Below are 23,674 nucleotides of genomic sequence, written 5' to 3'. Positions count from 1 at the left end.
GCCAGGAGCCAGGTGCTTCTCCCTGGTCTCCCATGCAGGTGCAGGGCCCAAGGACTTGGGCCATCCTCCACTGCCTTTCCGGGCCACAGCAGAGAACTGGACTGGAAGAGGAGCAACTGAGACTAGAACCCAGTGCCCATATGGGATGCCGGCGCCACAGGTGGAGGATTAACCTAGTGAGCCACAGCGCTGGCCCCATCCCAAAAATTGTTAAAAACCCACTAAAGATTCAAAATAAGCAGACCAGAGGCTTGAGTAGGTAATTCAAATTTGGCTAACAAATATTAAAAACATCTGAAACCTGCTCTGTCAAATACATGAAGTAGAAGACAGCATTTTTCACCTATCAAACAAGCAAGTTCAACCAAAGATTTCAAGATTTTCAGCCAAAGAAAAAAAAAGGGATAAAATGTATAAAATAAGTAAAACTGGAAGCCAGTGTTGTGGCACAGTGGGTTAAGCTGCCACCCCCAATACCAGCATCCCATATGTGTGCCAGTTTGAGTCCCAGCTGCTCCAATCCAGCTACCTTCTAATGTCCAGGGGAAAGCAGCAAAAGATGACCCAAGTGTTTGGGCCTCTGCCACTCATGTGGGATATTTGGATGGAGTTCTAGGTTGCTAAAATATTGTAGCCATTTAGGAAATGCACCAGCCCTGTCTCTATTTCTCTCTACATCTCTCTCTATATATAACTCTGCTTTTCAAATAAGTATGTGCTCATGAAAAACTACTTTGGAAATACTATTATAAACAAGGAATTTTTCTCTTTCCATTTTTCCACAGCTCTACTGGGAGAGGGTAGAACAGGAGTGACAACCCTAAAGCTCTCAGTCCCCACTGTACCCAATATAGTGAAGAACTGACCTTACCCAGTTACAGGTCTAATCTATGCCTTCTGGCTACTGGGAGGTGATTCTGAAGCCCCTGGAATATCCAGCCTGATAGGATTACCTTAATTTGCCTGGGAGTTTGAAGACCCACAATAGCAGTTCTGCTGTCCAACGTAAATGGACATCAAAGACATTAGTCTGACCTTCAGGATTGGCTGAAGTCTAAAGATCAGCCACCCAGACAATATGTGATCGAGCCTCAATAAAAAACACTGGGCACCAAAAACTTTCTTAGCTAGGAACACTCTGTACATGTTAGCACATGGTGGCTAAGGGGAGGTAAATGCTGTTTGACTCCACAGAAGACAAAGGTCAGACGCTCTGCATTTGGAGCCCTTCCAGATCTTGCTCTCTGTGTATCTTCCTTTGCCTGATTTTAATTTTCATCTTTTGCTATATAGTACTTCTAAGTATAGTGTGCTTCCTTTGGTTCTGTGAGCTTTACTAAGGATTTTTTTTAGAGAGTTGTCATGAGGAATCTGCAATTTATAGTCAGCTGGTATAGAGTGAGGGCAGTCTTTTTCCTTTGTTCGCTAGAGTAAGCTAAACTCACTGCACTGCACAGCCATATTGTGGTTTCAGAAAGGAAGCTTTGCTGAAACAGCTGATTCTAAAGTAGAAAATATACCAATCATATAAGCCTGGAACAGCTTAATATGCCATAAAACGAGGAAGTTATCAAAAGACTAATGAGATCATGGCAAAAGGGCAGAGATCAACTTTTTTTTTTTTTTTGAGATTTAAATAGCAAGATTTATTAGAGTCAAAGACCTCTGCCAGAGCAGCATAGTTGGGGTGGAGATTAGGTTGGCTATGATGGGGCAGTTTGAACATGAAAAAAATGATTGCAAAAAAGTAAATAGCATCTAACCAATAAAAATTCAAGTATTCATAATAATAATAATATTTTAAAAAACCCTCAGTGTACTAGGACAGATCTCATTATAAAAACTGAAGGAGGGGGGTAGGCATTTAGCACAGTAATTCAGACACTACTAGGGACACCTGCATCCCATATTTGAGTGCCTGGGTTCCAGTCTGGGCTACTCCACTTCCAACCACTTTCATGCTAAAAGACTTGGATATATGATGCCCAAATGAGACCTGGACTGAGTTCTAGGCTCCCAGCTTTGGCATGGCCCAACCCCACCAAGTTGTGGGCATTTCTTGGGGCAACCAGTGGATGGAATCTCTTCATACTTATCCCAAAATGTCTATTTACAGTTGATTTGATTTAGAATCCAAACAGGTCTATGTTATTATTTTTTTTTTTTTATTTTTTGACAGGCAGAGTGGACAGTGAGAGAGAGAGACAGGGAGAAAGGTCTTCCTTTTGCCGTTGGTTCACCCTCCAATCCGGCAGGAGCCAGGTGCTTATCCTGGTCTCCCATGGGGTGCAGGACCCAAGCATTTGGGCCATCCTCCACTGTACTCCCGGGCCACAGCAGAGAGCTGGCCTGGAAGAGGGGCAACTGGGACAGAATCCGGCACCCCGACCGGGACTAGAACCCGGTGTGCCAGCGCCGCAAGGTGGAGGATTAGCCTATTGAGCCGCGGTGACGGCCTTTTTTTTTTTTTCAAACAGGTCTATGTTATAATTTTTGTCTCTTATTTCTCTCCTAACCTGTAAAAGTCTTCTATTCTCTTTTCTTTTTGAAACTATTTGCTGAAAAGATTAAGTCATTGTACCATGGAATGCTCATAGAATTCTAAGTTTAGATGATTGTTTCTATTCCATAATGCCTATAAACTGTAAATTACAGGTAAATGTAAAGGTTTGAATAAATTTTATAAAATCATAGCTTCTATGAGTGTATGTACAGTAGAAACACACAAACTTCCACAGTGCACCAATACCTAACCAATAAGGACACTTCAAAATGACATGGAAAAATGGAACTGAAAGATTTATCATCATGCAGTTTTATCAATCTTTGCACAATATTCTCACAATATGCATTTTCCATTAATTTTATCAAGATCACTCATATAAAGGTTAGAGGATACCGAAAGGCCAGAAAATGGGAAAAAGTCCCACTACTCTCTTGCACACATGCTATCGCGTGGTCAAACAAGAGAGACTGTGCCCCACTTCTGCTCACACAGATCACCACTTTTCATCAACTAAATCTCTTAATAAAGGTCCCTGATCTCAAGTTCTCACTGAGCTCCTTCACAACTAAATTCTTCGCTTAAAAATATTTTTTAGCGGGCAGTGCTATAGCACAATGGGTTAAAGCCCCAGCCTGCAGTGCTGGTATCCCTTATGGGCACAGGTTCTAGTCCCAGCTGCTCCACTTCCGATCCAGCTGCCTGCTAATGTGCTTGGAAAAGCAGTGGAGGACCCCAAGTCCTTGGGTACCTGCACCCATGTGGAAGGCCTGGAAGAAGCTCCTGGCTCCTGGCTTTGGATTGGCTCAGCTCTGGCTGGTCCAGCCATTTGGGGAAAAAAACAGAGGATGGAAGACCTCTCTGTCTCTACCTCTCTCTGTATCTCTGTTTTCAAAGAAATAAAACAAATCTAAAAAAATTACTTTAAATATGTTCTTTGAACAGGGATGCTGTTTTCAGTTCTAGGTGGCTTTAGCTTTGGTTTAGCTTCACACAACAAGAATAATGGATTTAAAAAATTCCATTCTTCCATATTCCTCAAATTGAACACAATTAAACAATGAATTTATATGATTAATAAAAATTTAATGATGTATGTGGCTAACAGTACAAATAAAACATTTATTCATGCTGTTTTAAATTCTCTGATTTAAAAGAAATGTTGAGACCTATACTAATACCAATTTTGTGTAATCTAAATCAAAATTATAAAATTCTATTGATATGCATCTTCTACAGCCAATCCATGGACCACATGCCTTTACTATCAAAACAAAAATTATAGATTAAAAAACTTCCTCATCAGTATGCATTTATCAAATTTTCATTCCTCAAATTGTAAATGGGGATGTTAGTAATACCTACCTCAGAGGCTACTGTAAAAAACAAATAATCCACATAAAGACTTCATTTAGGAGCAGGAATTTAGCCTAGCGGTTAACACACCTGCATCTCATAAGAGTACATGGTTTGACTCCCAGCTTCAGCTCCTGACTCCTACTTCCTGCTAATGTAGACCCTGGAAGGCAGGAATAATGGCTCAAGTAATTGGGTTCCTACTACTGACATGGTAGACCTGGAATGAGTTCCGTAGCTTTGGTCATTTGGGGAGTGAGCCAACGAAAACGGGAGTTCTTTGTGTGTGTCTCTGCCTCTCAAACAAATAAAAATCTTAAAATGTAAAAAAAAAAAAAAAAAAAAAAATATTTAAATAAAGCTTATTAGTGCAATGAAGTGCAATGACAACTTAAGATCGTAACTATTCCAAAAATGTTATCAAGAGACAAGAAATAATCTTTTAGTATAACAGAAAGCACTGAAAGGTACCTGTTGAGGATTTCACTAGCAGTCTTCACATAAATGACAAAGCAGAGTTCAAATAGTAAGAGATCATATCCAAGTAGATAGTTTTTGGCTGTTTCGTTATTAACCAATGTTTCAGGCTCTTACTTTTTTTTTTTTTTTTTAAAAAAAGCAAATCAATTTGGCTTAATATGGTTTAACATCATATGTGACTAAGTATACCCTGGGTGGTCCCACTACTGTCAACTAACTCTTGAGCCCTCTCTTCCACTTTATTCCTATTAAGTCACCTAATTCACAGTTCTTTCTTCTGCATATCTTAGTTCTGAGTAGGATTACATTCTTTCTATATCCAGACTGCATCTAGGAGAATACTACATCTAGGAGAACAATGTTCTCCAAACAGTATGGTAGTTAGTTCTTAGTTTTGAGTTAGTTCTTAGTTCACCAAACTTAGAAGATGTCATAACATCTACTCAACAAAGTACAAATTCCTTAGACTAACATTCCACTGCTACCCTCTATGGCTCACTAGATAAAGCTCCACAACATTTAAGCTGTCCTAACATAAGACAAACTTGCTTTCAAGCGACTTTACTCATGTCATTCAGCATCTTCCACTTTCCAACCAAGAACTCAGAAACATGTGAAAGTCTTCCCCAATCTATTGGCTAACATTTTACCATATTCTAAAGCACTTACAGCCCATAGTTCAAATTTCAACCCATGTAAATAGTGTTTAAAGAACATAAATAAAAACAAGAGAGGGAGAGGCACCAAGATGGTGGAATGAGGAGGGAGCTTACTGCTCAAGTCTAGGATAACATAGTTAAAAAAAATGTGGAGAGACTGCAATTTCAGGGAAGAGTTAGGGAGAAATTGCAGAGAAAACTCCACGCAAATTAGAGGGACACCATGGATATATGTGGAGGGTGTGGACATGCACAATTCAGGACCCAAGCAGCTGAGGGCCTCAGCACCATCTTTGTGAGGTGAGGCCAGATTGCAGCACCCTAACCACTGGCAATAAAGCTGTGGGAAGAGTCTGGCATGAGTCTGGCTTAGAGCCCTTTGGGGGACAGTACACTTGCCAACCTAGAGGAAAAAAGGCGGGGTACATTTCTCTGTTCTCGACCAACTGTGTAACTACCCAAGAGCAGGAGGGTGCCATTTTGGACATAAAAAAAAACCTGTAACAGCTCGTGTCCAACATCCAGCAACCAGTCGAGAGGAGACACCTGAGTCTGGCTAGAAAAATTAACAGGGGGCTATAATAAATGTATATGTACCTAATTACAGGGCATCTAGCTATTTATAAGAAATGTTGATGGATCTAAAAGGAGACATAGACTCCCATACAATAGTAATGGGGAACTTCAATACCCCATTTTCAGCAATGGATAGATCAACCAGACAGAAAATCAGCAAGGAAACAACAGTTAATCAACACTATAGACCAAATGGACCTAACATATCTACAGAACTTTTCAACCTACAGTTGCAGAAAACACATTCTTCTCACCCATGCCTGAAACTTTCTCTAGGATAGACCACAAGCCAGGCCATAAAGCAAGTCTCTGCAAATTCAAAGGAACTGAAATCATACCATGCATCTTCTCTGACCACAGTGGAATGAATCTGGAGATCAACAACTCAAGAGTCTCTAGAACATATGCAAACACATGGAGACAGAACAGTATGTTCCTGTTGAACAGTGGGTCATTGAAGAAATCAAAAGCGAAATCAAAGAACTATTGAGGAATAGGGTTTTTTTTTTTTTTTCATAGTATTTGTGCTGAGTTAATCTTCTGTGTATAAAGTTAATTGAAAATAGATGTTAGTAAAGAAATAAGAATGGGAATAGAAGAAGGAGGGAAAAAGATGGGAGGGTAGGTATGGTGGGAAGAATCACCATCACTGTGTTTCTAAACTTGTATTTATGAAATGCATGAAGTTTGTATACTTGCATAAAAGGTTTATGGGGGGGAGAATAAGCTGCAAAGATAGATAGATAGATAGATAAAACAAGTGAACAGAAGAGAAATGTATCATGAGCTGCATAGTGATGTTTCAGCCGATGACAGAAGATGATCCCATAAGATTATGATGGGAGCTGAAATATTCCTACCATATACGGATGTCATAGCTGTCCTGAGGTCATAGAGCAATGCATCATGCGTGTGTTTGTGGTGTGACAGTGGAAACAAACCTGTTGTCCTGCCAGTTAAATAAAAGTATAGCAGTGTAATTGTGGATAGTATATAATCCTGGATAACGGCAATAAATGACTATGTTTCTGGTTTATACAGTTAATATGCTAATTTTTAAATAATTATTTTAGAGCATATGCCTTCTACTCATAAAAAAGATTATCAAAAAACAGATTGCCACATTAGGCCAAGAGCGGATTCCTACACCTTATGTTTACGGAGTTTTTGCTTAGTTTTATCTCATATTGCATTGTTCATCATGTTCCTAGGAGCAATAGGCTATAAAAAAAAAAAAAAAATACAGCCTAGGTGTGTAGTAAGCTATGCTATCTGGGTTTGTGTTACTGCGCTTTATGATGTTCACACAGTGATGAAATTGCCTAATGATTAAAAAAAATCATAAATAAATGCTTGATATGCTTTGCCAAATACATTACATTGCCAAACTGTATTGTAAATGACTAGAGAAAAGTTGGTCATTCATTATGCCTCTTTTTGAAACACCACATATTACTAACATATTACCTAGAGATAATGGACAGTCTAACAATTTTGAGGCTAAAATCATGGATAGACTAAAACAAGAACCAAAAAACTGATGGAGCCAGCACTGTGGCATAGTAGGTAAAGCAGCCACAATTGAAATCACAAAGCAAGTAGCTCAAAGAAAATTCACAGGAGTACTATTTATAAGAATGTATAATTCATGTACATATCTATATGCTTCTAATACAAGATGACCCCAATAAAGCTGAAGTCACTTAAAACATTAAGCAAAAAGGTGATGTTAGGGACCCAAGTAGATAGTCATCCTGAAATAAAAACTTGGACTGAAGAGATATGGATTTTAATTCTAGTTTCACACCTTGACAATAAGTCATCCAATTACTTCAAATCTGCTTCTTTATCTGCAAAATGAAAAAGGTATGCTAGGGGCCGGTGCTGTGGCACAGCAGGTTAACGTCCTGGCCTGAAGCGCCAGCATCCCATATGGGAGAGACCTGGCTGCTCCACTTCTGATCCAGCTCTCTGCTGTGGCCTGGGAGGGCAGCGGAGGATGGCCCTGGTCCTTGGGCCCCTGCACCCACATGGGAGACCCTGAGGAGACTCCTGGATCCTGGCTCCAGATGGGCGCAGCTCTGGCCGTTGTGGCCAATTAGAGAGTGAACCATCGGATGGATGACCTCTCTCTCTCTGCGTAACTCTGACTTGCAAATAAATAAATAAATAAAATCTTTAAAAAAAAAAAGAAAAAGGTATGCTAGATAATTCCCCTAATCTTATAAAAATGCTATGTATTCAGATTATTTATTAAACTCAGTTCTAACAGTTACTGAATAAATATTAACTGTACAAGAAAATCTGTGTGCCAGTGACCAAAATCAACTCTAGAGCTACACAGTCTGCCTTCCAAAAGCCTAATCACATTAAAATAAAAATTACAATAAACTTAATTGTGTTAAATACCCCAAAAAGTGTACATTTAGCAAACCACTGACATAAGAAAACTATCGCTAAAAAAAGAGCTGATCCTTTTATCAACTTGCAACTTTTGGGAATGCTCATATGCATTTTCTTTTAACATATATAACCCATTAAATTCCACAAATGGGTCATTCCATGTAATAATAAGGTGTACACAGAAATCGACCACTGTTAAAGGGATTACAAATTTACTTTTAAGTCTTACATAAATCTAGTAGTATTTTAAGTACAATCCTCCTTCAGCAGGATTGATTCCAGGAGCTACCTCTCCCACCACCTCCACCAAAACCAAAATCTGGGATGCTCAAGTCCCTTATATAAAATGGTGCAAAATCTGCATCTAATCCACCCACATATTCCCTGAATATCCTTCTCCATACTGAAATCTCTAAATTACCTAAAATACCTAATATAATGTATGTGATATATACATAGCTGTTATACTATACTGTTTAAGGAATCACTGAAAGGGTGGGGCAATCTGTGTATGTTCAGTTTGGATATAATTTTTTTTTAAACATTTTTTGCCAGTAGTTCACTGACTCCACAGATGTGGAACTCAAAGACATAGAAGGCCAACCGTATTATTTTATTATTTTCAAATGGTCAAGATTTCCTAAAATTTGACATGATGCTCATTTCATATAAAAATTTTCCTAACTTTTAATAAACTAAGTCATACTTAGTATTGCGCAAGATAATACAAACCAATTCTACACTAAAACTAACAGGTAAGGAACTCAAAAATTGAGATTTTCTTAAAATTATTACATGATCATTTGCCTAAATACTGCCTTTGGTTTTTGTTCCTGAAGACAGTAATTATCTAACATATACAAGAGGACTTCAAAGAGTTCATTAAAAAAAAAAATCAACAACAGGAGCCACTGTGCGCTTGCTCCTGATGTGGGATCTCTGTCCTTAATGTACTGTACATTTTGATTTAATGCTATAACTAGTACTCAAACAGTATGTTTCACTTTGTGTTTCTATGTGGGTGCAAACTGTTGAAATCTTAACTTAATATATACTAAATTGATCTTCTTTATATAAAGAGAATTGAAAATTAATTTTAATGTGAATGGAAGGGGAGAGGGAGCGGGAGAGGGGAGGGTTGCGGGTGGGAGGGAAATTATGGGAAGGGGAAGCCATTGTAATCCATAAGCTGTATACTGGAAATTTATATTCATTAAATAAAAGTTAAAAAAAAAAAAATCACGTTGTCTTTTGGCAGGGGCTAGGCAAAGACCAAGGCCAAAGTCAAAGCCAAGGAGCTTTGGAAATGCTACCCAAGTCTCCCACATAGATGGCAAGAATCCAATTAAATTACTTGGGCCATGACCACTGCTTCCCAGGGTTTACATCAGCAAAAAGCTGGAGTCAGGAGCCACAGTCAGGTGGGATGTGGTCATCACAACAGGCATCTTAACTGCCAGGCAAACTACCGAATCTATTACATTATCTCTTTCTTTAAAAAAGATTATTTGAAAGTCAAAGTTACACAGACAGAGGAAGAGAGGCAGAGAAAGAGAGAGGTTTTCCATCTAATGGGTCATTTCCCAATTGGCAGCAACAGCCAGAGCTGTACCGATCCGAAGCCAGGAGCTACTTCCGGGTCTCCCATACAGGTGCAGGGGCCCAAGGTGTTGGGCCATCTTCTACTGCTTTCCCAGGCCAAAGCAGAGAGCTGGATCAGAAGTGGAGCAGCCGGGACTCGAACTGGCTGGCACCACAGGCGGCTTTACCCACTATACCACAGCACCAGAACACACATTATCTTTTAATTCCATGAATTTTTTGTATTGAGACAATGCAGATTGCCAAAACATGTCATACATACTATAAACTCACAGTAGTTAACAGTGTGGGATTGTGACACATTAATAAGCAAATAATGAAGAAAACAAAGCAGATCCAAACACTTTTTATATGCACACACACAGATATTGTAGTAAAATTTCAAACTGGGGGAAAGGATGAATTTTTTAAATAGCATTACAACAGGTGGCTATCTGTAACATCAGGAAAAATAAACTATCTGGAGGCACTTCAGAAATAAAAACTGGGGTCAGCATTGTGGCACAGTCACATTGTGGCACATACTATCAAAGCTGCTGCCCATAGCAGATAAAGCTGCCACCTGTGACACTGGCAACACAAATGGGCACCAATTTGAGTGCTGGCAGTTTCACTTCCGATCCAGCTCCCTGCTAATGCACTGGGACAGCAACGGAAGATGGTTCAAGTGTCTGGGGCCCTGCACCCACTTGGGAGACAGGGAAGAAGCTTCTGGCCGAGCCCTGGCTTTTGTGGCCATGTGGGGAGTGAAAGAGAGGATGGAAGATCTCTCTCTCTCTCTCTCTCTCTCTCTGCTGTCTCTCCCTCTAACTCTGCCTTTCAAATAATTAAATCTTTAAAAAAAAAAAAAAAGGCAAAGAAAAAGAAAAGAGACCTAAAAATGTCAATGGGATACCATTTTTTACCCTTCTGATTACAACTACTGGTTAAAATAAGTACTAAGTGTTGACAACAGTGGGCCCACTGGAACATTTCTGACAACAAACTGATAAGATTCACAGGGAGATTTAAACTGACAATAAACACCAAAATTTTAAATGTACAAATCAGTAATTCAGCTTCTGAGAATGTACTGGAAGCAAACAATGAGACAGGTGTACAAAGGTATACACTGAATGAGCTTCATTACACCATTATCAATAAAAAATATAGAAAACTGACTATCCACTGTGGTTTGTAAAATACAGTATGATGTAACTACATAATGTGACGTGATTTAGAAACTGAAAAATGTTCATTTATATCTACACATACTGACTAGCAATATATTTATCATCCAATAAAATTTACATAATATATCAAGTTTGTTTCTGAATTTTTATTGCACAACTAATTCAGAAGGACCTGTTTATGTATACAATCACTTTAAAAGACTGCAACAATCCTTTCAACACCAGCTATCTCTGGACACCAGATTTTCACCTTCTCAGGTTTCCTTTAAAATCAGTTTTATAATTCATGGAAAAACAAATTATCTCCATTGTTTAGAAAATGGTGACATTCCATGCATTACGAAGAAACCTGAATGGCTGCCCCTGAAGAGTTGGTCCTACCCACAGGGCCAAAGATTCCACCAACTTCCCCATTTCAGAAACCAATCTGAGGTACCAAAAGAGTTCTGCCCCACCCTATATAATCTTTCCTAAATAGTCATTCAGTTTTTCCTCCAATTGTTATCCTTATGTAGATCCCATATAATCTTTCCTAAATAGTCAGTCATAGTTTTTCCTCCAATTGTTATCCTTAATGTAGACATTAGAGAAAGAATAGATCTGTAAAAATAGCATGAGATAAGGAATCAGAAGACCTATATTGAACTCCTGCCCCTACAGTCTACGTGACTTTTATTGCCTTGGTGCAAAAAGTTTATTCTATTAATTACAAAAAGGGAAAAAAAAAAACTATCTGTCTCACAGGGTTGCAGTGAGTCTTCTGAGTAATGAACATATATATGGAACAAAGCACAATGCAAACATCAGGTGCTATGATTCACACAGATTTATGTTCTGAGCATAGGACTAGCACTGCTGTCTACAATTAAAGATCCTGTTGCTACCTCAAACTCAACATATCTAAATTTCCATACAGTTCAATCAAATTACTTTACTCCTGCTATCCTAAACTTGTTACTTCTGTTCAAATCCTATCCATTCTCCCCTTTACAATCCAACCCTGTCTTGCAATGACATAACCTTTACTTTACACCCCACAAACTTCTGTCTGCCTTTAAATCTCTATCCTGACTATAGCCTTCCAGAACATTCCCACTGCCAGTTACAAACACCATAGATAGCAACTAGGCATCTTCCCTAGTGCTTTATCTTACAGACAAAAGGGCTCAACCAGTGGTCCAACATGACATGTTGTTTGTAACTTGGGAGCTACCTCTCCTGTGGCCCCAGGTTTGGTACCCAGACAGCTTCATTTAATTTCATTATTGGGCTGTCCTCTAAGCATATGAATTTGCCAGCTCTGACATGGGCTAGACTGACATAAAAATGGCAGTCTTTGGAACAAGATCTACGCTTATTTGAATACCACTCAGGCAGAGACAACGTCTACATAACATAAAGTGAAATGATACATTTAACAGAATAGATAAGAAAGATAGCAACCTATGTCAAAATTTTTTCAGATACAGGAATGTAAAGCTTAAAAAAGGGTGGCAACTCTGACTTTATTTAATAAACTCCAGCACCATGGACATTAAAATTAATTCCAGTTTACCCTTCTAAAAATATCACATGAAACCTATACCCTCACTTTACATCTTCCTACCAAGTAAAATTACCCCCCATCTCTGCTTATCTTAATTTTACTCATCCTTAAAAATTCAAGTATGGTTCTATTACCAGTTCTGGGAAGTCTTTCTGATTCACAGTATTCTTTTCCCTTCCTTTGAATTTACAGAGCTCTTGAAGAGCTATATAAGGGACCAGCGCTGTGGTGTAGCAGGTAAAGCCACTGCCTGCAGTGTCAGCATCCCATATGGGCACCAGTTCGAGTCCCTGCTGCTCTCTTCTGTGGCCTGGGAAAGCAACAGAAGATGGCCCAAGTCCTCAGGCTCCTGTGCTCACAAGGGAGACCCAGAAGAAGCTCCTGGCTCCTGGCTTTGAAATGGCCCAGCTCCAGCCATCGTGGCCATTTGAGGAGTGAACCAGTGGATAGAAGACTTCTCTCTCTCTCTGACTTTCAAATAAATCAATCAATCTTTAAAAAAAAAAAAAAAAAAAGAGCCATATAAAACAGTGCAAATTATGCGGTTGAAAAAAAAAACTTGACATTATTTGCTTCTCTTAGGTCCTTCTGGGATATAATCAGCTATAAATAAGGGGGGAGAAGGAAAGGCATTAAAAATAATCTTATTTAATTCTAGATGTATAGGGATAATGCATAGGGGTAAAATATTGATCTTCACTTAATTCTATATGTATAGGAACAATGACTGGACTTTCATGCCTCTATATATACAAAAACGAACCAGAAAACCTTCATAGACTCATAAAAAATGAACTTATCAGCTAGAGATTAATTTACAATTTTCTCTTGAGCTTGCTTCTGTGATGATTATTATTAGGTCAGTCATTTCAGCCTACTGTCAACCATTCAAAACTTAGAATTAACCTCCTCATACAGGGAGATGAAAGGCAGAATACCCAATTTCTGATGTTCAAAACTAAATATGTTCATTATCACTCATTTAATATTTAAAGAGTATCTAATATGAAGGAGCTTCAAAAAATGCATGATGGAGGATAGGCACTGTGGTGCAGCTGCGTAAGCCATGGCCTGCAACACTGAAATCCCACATCAGAGTGCTGGTTCAAGTCCTGGCTACTCTGTTTCTGATCCAGATTCCAAATGTGCTTGGAAGAGCATCAGAACACTCCAATTACCTAAGCCCCCTGCCATCCCTCTGGGAAACGAGATGGGGTATGGGCTCTTTTGGACTAGTCAAGACCCAGCTATTGCAGGCATTTGGGAAGTGAACCAGCAGATGGAGGATTGATCCCTCCCTCTCTCCATACTCTCCTCCTCTCCCTCTCCATCACTTTGCCTTTTAAATCAATTAAAAAAAAAAAAAAAAAAAAACAACTTCATTGTGCTCATACCATTTGCCACAGTGGTTAGGACACTGTTTGGGGCACTTGCATCCTGTGCCCAAGCACCTATGTTAAGAGTCCCAGCTCCACTTCAGATTCCAGCATCCAGATAATGCGAACACTGGGAGCTACCTACAACGGCTCGAGTACTTGGGTTCTTGACACCCATGTGAGTGTCCATCTGGACTCCAGATTTTGGCCCAGCCCAAACCCAGAAGTGGTGGACATTTGGAGAGTAAATCAGCAGATGGAATCTGTCAGCCTCTGTCTCTGACTTTCAAATAAACAAAAATAAATTTTAAAAAGTTTTAAGTTCATGGAAAAAAAATTAAAAATAAGTTTAATTTGGTGCCAAAAACAACTGAAATTCATGCATAGTTTTTTTGTAATACACATTACCACAAACTTTCTGAAAAATCTGCCAGATACTCTACTAGTGATAGGAATACAAATGCCTTCAAGTTGCTTTCAAGTTGAAAAGAAAACATGAAATTTGGATGCCTCTGCTTACAGTAGATGAAATACTTCATAGAAAAAAGAAAATTGGGAGCAATTTTTTTTTAAAGGATTTATTTATTTAAAAGCAGAGCTACAGAGAGGCAGAGGCAGAGAGGGAGAGAGAGAGAGATATCTTTAGCTGCTGGTTCACTCCTCAGAGGGCTGCAATAGCTGGAGCTGCGCTGATCCAAAGCTAGGAGCCAGGAGCTTCTTCCAGGTCTCCCACGTGGGTGCAGGGGCCCAAGGATTTGGGCCATCTTCTACTGCTTTCCCAGGCCATAGCAGAGAGCTGAATCAGAAGTAGAGCATCCAGAACTTGAACTGGTGCCCATATGGGATGCCAGCACTGTAGGCAGCAGCGTTACCAGCTATGCCAGTGTCGGCCTGGGGAGTAATTCTTCCTGATTTCCAATGCTACAAATTGAAAATCTTAGCAATTTTGCCTCAGTGAAGAGTCACTGGCTCTAGCTTCCATGAAAATAACATCCACCACAAATGGGAGTGTCCAGGTTTCCCAGGGACTGAAAACTGGGAGTCTTTTGTTTCTTGAAATCAGGTGTATTCCCATCTGACATGCCCCTGCTCTACCAAGAAGGAAAGAAGAGTAGGTCAGAGAAAAGGGAAGAGAATCTTCCTCAAACTCCCTGAGAGAAAAACCTTTTCATAAAGATTCAGGGCCTCTAAATGTATGCCTTGTCTACAAGTAGACAAGCAACCCCATATAAGGACAGTACCAAAAGGAGAGACAGAGAGAGATAACATTTAGAAAGGCAGCAGCCACAGAAAGGTAAAAATAGCAGGACATGGGGCCGGCTTTGTGGCATAGCCGGTAAAGCCACTGGCTGTGATATTGACAACCCATCTGGGCAACAGTTCATGTTCTGGCTGTTCCACTTCTGATCAAGCTTCCAGATAATGGTTTGGGAAAAGCAGCGGAAGATGGTCCAAGTGCTTGGGCCCCTGCACCCGCATGGGAGACTAGGAAGAAGCACCTGGCTCCTGGCTTCAGATCGGCACAGTGCCAGCCATAGCAGCCATTTGGGGAATGAACCAACAGAAGGAAGACCTTTCTCTCTGTCTCTCTCTCTCTCTCTGTCTCTAACTCTACCTGTTAAATAAATTAAAAAAAAAAAAAAAACCAATTTAGTTTTATAAACATAACACTACGCATACTACTATACATCTTGCTTGAACTATATAACATAAAAATGTTTGCACAAAGAGTACATAAACATTATTGATTTTGGTGTTTCATCATTCATAAAACTATATGATGCAAGTTAGTTATATTTTTATTTTACAATGGTTATTAGGTTAAAAAGGTATTATCTATATAGCCAATGTTGAATCTACTTCACTCTACTAAACTAAGACTATCTTGTCTGGATATAACCATACCCAAAAAAAATTATGCAGACATGTGCTTTTTGCAGTAAATGTTACCAGAAGTCATGGAAATAAGCCGGCGCCGTGGCTCAACAGGCTAATCCTCCGCCTTGCGGTGCCGGCACACCAGGTTCTAGTCCTGGTCGGGGCGCCGGATTCTGTCCTGGTTGCCACTCTTCCAGGCCAGCTCTCTGCTGTGGCCCAGGAAGGCAGTGAAGGATGGCCCAAGTGCTTGGACCCTGCGCCCCATGGGAGACCAGGAGAAGCTCCTGGCTTCGGATCAGTGCGGTGCACCGGCCACAGCAGCCATTGGAGGGTGAACCAACAGCAAAGGAAGACCTTTCTCTCTCTCTCTCACTGTCCTCTCTGCCTGTCAAAAAAAAAAAAAAAGTCATGGAAATAACAGCACTCCACTGAATTGATTAAAATTTCGACAGATAAGCTGGATAACCATTGAACAATTAATGTGCAGAATATGAAGGGAATCTAAATAGTCCCAAATCAACAAGACCTGAAACCCTGTCACAATTATTTGCATCTCTTAACATATTTACAAGCCAAATAAAATGAGAATCATTTTAAATTCATGAATGGGAAAACTGTTGTTCCACAATCCTTAAAGCCCTCAGTCAACAGTTGTGAAAGCAGAAACACCAATCAAATAAAGGTGCTTAGAGGTACTAAAATATTTTATGTACTTGCAAAAAGTAATGATCAGAACTTCATAGAAGGACAGAAAGAAATGCCAACCTCTCAGGAACCTGGATAATGAGAGATCCATTGCATAGGTAAATTGGGTTTCTTAGGCCTACAATAATGAAAGAATCAGAGAAAAGTAACGACTAATCTTTATATCATTTTACCAACAAGAATAAGTACAAACTCTTCACCCTTACACTCCACAATCTGCTTATTTAGCCTTGGATTTATTCTACCATCTCAAAACAATCTGCATTTGTCATTTTACATTCTATGAGATTCCCAATGGTTCATCATTTCATATATACATGTGAGGGCACTTAAAACACTTTGTGGGAAAAGAGAACTAGCCAGATAAGCTTATTTTTCCTAATGTGCATTTTTCCATGAACTTTTGGAAGTACCTGGTTGCACATGTGTGTGTGTACTTCTACTAGGTAAGTTTATTTTGGTGCAAAAAAAAAAAAAAACACACCCTGAAATCTGTGCATAAATAGCATCTTCATGTAAATGTGTATTATGAAAAACTTGCATTAGAGGTGGGAAGTGGGACGAACATTTAGCCTAGTGGTTCAGAGGTTCATGTCCCATATCAGTACCTGGGTTCAACGACTGACTTTGGCTGTCTCCTGACTCCAGCTCCCTTCTAATGCAAACCCTGGAAAGCAGCAGGGTTGGTTCAAGTAATTAGGCTCCTGGCACCCACTAGAGACACGGATTGGGTTAGAAGGTCCTGGCTTCAGCTTGGCTCATCCCAGCTGCTGTCCACTATCTCCAGCTATCTGTCTGGCTGTTTGCCTCCCAAGAAAATGAATTTTCAAAAACTATATGGATTTCAAAAACTGTTTTGCATCAAAATAAACCTGTTTTGATTCCACTCTTCCACTAACTTCTGGAAGTGCCCTTGTGTATATCTATGTCCATTTTTGTGCACAGTGATGCTGGTGAAGCTAGCAGTGAATAAAAGAATGCTTCCTAGTCTTGCTACATTTACTGGAACTCACTTCTAAGCATTTCCATAAGCAAAGCTAGAGTATATTCCAGTTACTTGCTATTCCCTTTAAAGACTGAATATCTGTAGAGACCCCCTGATTCTACCACTATTCCCCCCACCCCTTTCATACCAGTCCTGTCTCAGTAACCTCTTCCTTTTTTCTCTTCTAGATGCCATGGATCTCAGAATATCTGCATTTACTATTCTGTCAGATGGTCAGCACACATAGCTTTCTTACTACAAGCCTTTACTCAATGAGGTCACCTCATTCAACTTATCTAAAATTTCAAAATGTTGCCAATCCTCTTTTTCCTACTTTATTTTTCTCCTTAGCATTTAACACTCTCCTGCTCCATATTTTCTTTGAATAATAGGGATTTTAGTTTCATTTGCTCACTGCTAAATCCCCTGTACTTACACAGCAGTGCCCAAAACAGCAAGTGAATGTCACAATGAATGTCACAACTCTGCAAGATGGCTAGGTCATTTTTAAACAGAGCCCAAGTGATTTATCACCTCATCCTTTTTCTTCTTCCAGAAATACCATCACATGCCCTATAAAAGCTCAAATCCCAGGGCTAGCATTGTGGCAAAGCAGGTGAGGTTGCCACCTCCAATGCTGACATCCCTTATGGGCACTGGTTCACGTCTCTGCTGTTCCAGTCTCCATCCAGCTCCCTGCTAATAAAATGGGAAAAGTAGCAGAGGATGGCCCAAGTGTTTGGGTCCCTGCAACCCATATGAGAGATACGGATGAAGCTCCTGTCTTTGGCCTGGTCCAGTGCTGGCCACTGCAGAACTCTGGGGAGTGAACCAGTGGATGGAAGATCTCTCTGTGTGCCTCTCCCTCCCTCTCTCTCTGCAGCTCTGATTTTCAAAATAAATAAATAGATCTTAAAAATAAAAACAACTCAAATCCTTTCTAGTGATTTCAAATAATATCCATCTACAGGACTCCAATTTTCTTTTATAAAGAAAAAATTTCTTAAACATTCTTATAGTCCCTGTAGTAACTGGTCTAATGGTCTCATTATAGCAAATAAGTACTAAAAAGATCTTGAATGTGTGTTGAGAGGGATTGCTAGACTTTCCTTCACATTTCTTGGGCCAGTATTTGCTAGACTTCCCCTCATGTTTCTTGGGCCAGTACTTACTTAGGGTTAGAGAATATCACCAGCTGAGTAATAAAATTTTACTAGCCATGATTTTCAAAAAAAAATTCAGAAATGATACAAATCTGCAAAGTAAAGCATTTTAGTGACAAAATGTTTGCTGAATGAATAAAAATTTAAATATAATCCCCAAATTAGAGGCCAAATAAAAGCTTTTTAAGTCTACATTATCAACATTTGCTTTCAAAATTGGGGCTTTCTGCAGTTACTATGCCACTTGGGACATCAGTGTCTGGTTCAAGTCCTTGCTCCTGTTTGTGATCCAGGTTCCTGCTAATGGGCATCCTAGGATAGAGCAGATGATGGTTAAGTGCTTGGGTCCCTTGCCACCCACGTGAGAAACTTGCATGGAGTTGCTTTATAGGCTTTTGGCTTTGACTGGCAAAGTCCTAGCTGTTGTGAACATTTGGGGCACAATAAAGCAGATGGAAGGGTACACTCAGTTTCTCTGCGTGTTTTTATCTCCCTCTGTCTCTCTGGCCCCCATCTGTCTTTCAAACTAAATGAAAATAAATAAGTAAAAATTGCAAAACAACAAAGATCTGTGTCCTCTGCCCTTTGGCCTTTACAAATTTTACTTGCAAAAAGTAGATCTGCCATGCATTCTGACCCTGTATCTTAAGCAAGGGCCAGAAAAATTTTCAGCCACAGGAGTATTGCTTCCATGTCTTTCCCAACACCCAATAACAACATAAATAATTAAATTGTATTACAATTAATTAATATAAAAGAGTCAAAACATACTGAATAAAATTACTTTTAATTCAGGCCTGACTTCATATCCAAATTCCATAAACAGATTTATAAAATAAACATTATGTGCCTACAGCATCCCTGAAATAAAGCTAAGTTTTGAGCAAACCATAAACAGCAAAAAATAAAAAAAGAAAGAAAGAGAGAGAGAGTAATGTTACTAAGACAATGTTTATTCAGGCCACATTCTGTTACAACATTAAACACAAAAAGAAAATGATTTTCACACCTTAGAAGTTGGCTGCCTATAAATTCAGTAATCCAAAAAAAATAAAATCAGCCACTATCCTCAGTAGTCCCTAAGCTTCTCCAAGTAATAACTGACAAGAATTAGAAGGATTCTCTTTGGATCACCTACAGAAGTATAACATCTTTGGTTAAAGATACATTTAGATCGCTATAAATCCAAAGTCTCCTTTTAAACTGCTAACTTTCCAAACGTTCAGGTAAATCATACAAACTCCATCAACACACACAGTTAAGAAACTCCGAACAGTAATAAAGAATTGCTAGGAATATAGGTACACTGATTGTGTTACTACAGACGTGAAGGGAGTACTCCCGCTTAGCTGCATGTCTGGCATGTCTCTTCTCTATCAACAGGGAGTACATCAGTTTTCCTTGGCACCCAGGCCTACACCACTTCATGGTACGACCACACTTTTTCAAAAGAGTCATGACGGAAAAGCCTACATTTCGAAATCCTAAACAGAAAACTATAGTTATTCCAGTCTGAAGCTGCCTCTCCTCCGGCTGGCTGATGTATTTTTGTTTCTACCAAGAAGTTGTGAAATACGCACGCACACCCTATCCCAAATCTATCACTGGGCGGGCAGAGGCTGAGTCATTGCTAGGAGTAACTTTATACCCATCCTCGCACTCCCGGGGTCGGGACAAAGACATCATCGCTCCGGTTCTCCAGTCCGTGCGCCGCGTTCGGCCTCCGCCCAACCCCTCTCCACGGTTTCCGAGTTCAATACGACATTAGGGCTGAGCCCTGCCAGAGGTGACCACTTGTGAGGATGTGTCCCGGTGGGTTCAGGTGTCTCTGGCCCTTGGCCACTCCCGCCACTGGGCCAGGTGCGGATCGAGGTGCGAACAGGGAGGAACCTCAGGGACACCGGCCAAGGAAGCCACAGGCAGCCTGGCACCCAGCGAGCCCGGCCTCAACATCAACACTTCCCGCAGCCCGGTGGGGCTTCGGCTGGAGCTGCTTTTGTCACCCCAGGGCCCGAGGCGCCGGGAACACGGCAGCTGGGAAACACCTGTCCGGGCGGACACCCAGGTTCGCGGGCGCACACACCTGTGCGCGGGCCTGGCTCGCGCCAGTCCGAACCCCGGGTCCCCAGCCCACCGTACCGGGACCTGTCGGTCGGCCGCGGCGTCCAGAGGGGGGAAGGGGCCGCGGGCGGTGGCGGCACTTACCCGGCAGCGCCTCCTCCTCCACCGGTGGCAACAGCAGAGCCGGCGGCCCCCGGCACCATCTTCCGCCGCCGCCTAGTCCTAGACGGCGGCTACCAACCGCCCATTCGGCACCGTCAAACAACCCAAACGCCGGCGTCCCGGGCGCCCGCCCGCCGCGGCCCCAAACTCCGGGCAGGAGGGAGGGGTCGGCTAGAAGGACCTGGTTAGGCCCCTCGGCTCTGCGTCGGGGGCCGAGGAACAAAGGGCCGCGGCCGGTCAGAGCCGAGGGGCCGGGACAACCAAGGGACCCAGAGGCAGCGCCGAGGTCTCCGCAGGGCCGCGGACACAGCCGCGGCAGGGTTTGTTATTGTCGACTCCGTCTCTTCCTCCGCGGAGCATGCCGGGAAGCGGCCAGTCCGGGGGGGAGGGGCGCTCTGGGCTGCCCGGGCGGCGTAGGGAGACGTCTGCGCAGGTGCGGAAGTCAGCGGGCTGCCGGGATCGGTGCGTCTCCGCCTCCCGCTGACTTGGGCCAGGCGCGTCTAGGCTGTCCTGCCCTGACCTGGGGCGAGTTTGCTGGGACGACTTGGTTGGTCCTATCCGCCTCAGGGCGTATAGGTTCCCAAGGTGAGCCTGACCTTCGTTGCTGCGTCGAGTAGGCCCAAGCTAGGCCGACCCCTCGGAATTTGGGATCAGCCAGGAGTCAAAGGGAACTCCTCCCCTTGAGCCAGTGGCGGAGGAGCGGAACCAGCCCGGGGAGGATCTGGTATCCTGGTCGCCTGTCCTCGGGACAACCCACGGGACTGATCCAAGGTCTGTGACAGGATGCCTGACTCGGGCAGGCCTGCCGCCACCGCCCCAAAAACTCGGACTGCTGGGACCTCGGGAAGCCGTCAGGTGTCCAAGATATCTCTGCAAGGGTGGGACGGCGCAGTTTTTCTCAGGACAGGTAGGGTGTAGGAAACGTAGAAGCCGATTGGGATGAAAACGCCACGACCACTCTGTTTTAGCGTCTTAAATACTGACTTCTCTTGTGGTCTAGCAGTTAGCATGAGAGAATGTCAGAGAAATCTGCGTTTGTAAAGATGATAAGTCACGGGCAATGACTTGAAGTCACAAGGTTTGAGTACGAAAATCGAGCCGATGTTACAAGTAGAGTAATTACACTTTTAAAATTCCTGTTTAATCCAGGAGTATGGCAGGGTGGTAAGACCTAAGTCATTGGGACTTTGAGGTTGTGTTTGCAAAAACAGAGCACCAAACCGAAGTTTGCAACCCTTCATTTGTTAGGCAGGAGAAGATGGTAAGCGCTAGTGATTTTCAGTTTTTAATCACACCTGTCCGGTGTCTGAAAGTTATGATTGATATTAGCTTGTCTTTACCTCTTTGTTTTTCATCTTTTTCTGAAAAACCTTGTCTTTCGGATCTTTGGCAAGTCATTTCACTTAGTTTTTTTACGCAGGAATTTTATTACACATCCCAAGCAAGATAGAGCAGAGCAATGAAAATTTAGCACTGATAGGCCGGCGCAGTGGCTCAATAGGCTAATCCTCCGCCTTGCAGCGCGGGCACAGCGGGTTCTAGTCCCTGTCGGGGTGCCGGATTTTGTCCCGGTTGCCCCTCTTCCAGGCCAGCTCTCTGCTATGGCCTGGGAGTGCAGTGGAGGATGGCCCAAGTCCTTGGGCCCTGCACCCAATGGGAGGCCAGGAGAAGCACCTGGCTCCTGGCTTCGGATCAGTGCAGTGTGTTGGCTGCAGCGCGCCAGCTGCAGTAGCCATTGGAGGGTGAACCAACGGCAAAGGAAGACCTTTCTCTCTGTCTCTCTCTCACTGTCCACTCTGCCTGTCAAAAAAAAAGAAAGAAAGAAAGAAAATTTAGCACTGAATTGTTAGGCCAGACAACAAAGTATGAACTGACAAGCCTGAAAAAAAGCTGATTTTAGTAGACACGGCATATTAATCAGCACATAGAAATGAAGTAGTAAAGATGAGTTTGACCAGAAAATTGACTATGAAAAACAACACTGTGAGACCTCTAAAGAACATACTCCTGCTTATACTTCCTCTTCATTATCAGTGTCATTGATCGTTACAAAAAGAAAGTCCAAATTAGGATGTACAAACGGGCTGGCGTTGTAATATAGGGGATTAAGCCTCATTCTGTAACACTGGCGTGCCATATGGGCACCAGTTGGAGTCCTGGGTGCCCCATTTAGATCCAGCTCCCTGCTAATGCACCTGGGAAAGCAGCGGAAGATAGCCCAGGTTCTTGGGCCCTGCACCCACGTGGATGACACAGGATAATTGGGTGCCAGGAACCCAGTTACTTCAGCTATTGTCACTACTTCCCAGTTTCAGCATTGGCAGAAAGGTGGAGAAAGGAGTGAGCCCAGGTACTCTGATGTAGGATTGGGACACCTTAATTCCTAATGCCTGCTGCTTTATCTCCCTTAATTGTAGGCAGGAAGAAATTCCAAAAATAACTATTTCACATCTTAAAGATTTGCACCTCTAGTGTAAATGTTAAGCATTTGTAAGCATCTGAAATTGTTTCCTGGAAAACCTGAATATATTAACTAATTTTATTACATGAATGAAGTATCTTAAGGAGATACAAGTTATTAATAATGCATGGTTTCATGATAATGTCCCCTGTCACAAGTTATTTGCCATACCAAGCCTACTGAACACCATCTGTATTTTTCCTTCCTTAACAAAAAATGAGAATCAGTCATCCTGACAGCATCACTTCTCAACCACATTCCGCGATGGGAATTCCTCAATCCACAGTCTTGTTTTTTGGCCTTTTATGCTTTTATGCTTTTTTCCCTGAAGCTGAAAATAGTTTAACACAGACCTCCAAATTATTACATTAAATGGTCAGTGCTGAGACTTTATTTGAACTTTGAAAGGCATTTGGCATTTTAAATTATTCAATTTTTTATCTTCCCTTTACCTTTTCTGCTGCCCTCCCCCAGCCCTACCCCAGTGCTCCTGAGTCTCTGACCTTTTATTTCACAACCTCTTCTAAATTTTAAGCTAATTATAATAGTATGTGAACGATGCAAAAATTATGCACTGTTAATGCTG

At 41.5% G+C, this 23,674-nt stretch overlaps 1 protein-coding gene across 3 annotated transcripts in view; it reads right to left on the bottom strand.

The window, feature by feature from the left end:
* The window catches only part of RB1CC1 (RB1 inducible coiled-coil 1), a 92,745-nt gene extending 71,804 nt beyond the window's left edge, over nt 1–20,941 (bottom strand). For 2 of the 3 annotated variants that reach the window (XM_062188499.1, XM_062188502.1), the window contains exon 1: nt 20,610–20,941. The gene's annotated coding sequence lies outside the window, so the exon portion shown is untranslated. Of the gene's footprint in view, nt 1–15,623; nt 15,767–20,609 lie in introns of those variants that run through there. The other variant, XM_062188500.1, reaches the window with a different exon arrangement.
* Nucleotides 20,942–23,674: the final 2,733 nt, after the last annotated feature.

Source organism: Lepus europaeus, chromosome 4 (assembly GCF_033115175.1).
Source record: "Lepus europaeus isolate LE1 chromosome 4, mLepTim1.pri, whole genome shotgun sequence".
Lineage (NCBI taxonomy): Eukaryota > Metazoa > Chordata > Mammalia > Lagomorpha > Leporidae > Lepus > Lepus europaeus.
This window is presented reverse-complemented; position numbering and strand designations above follow the sequence as displayed.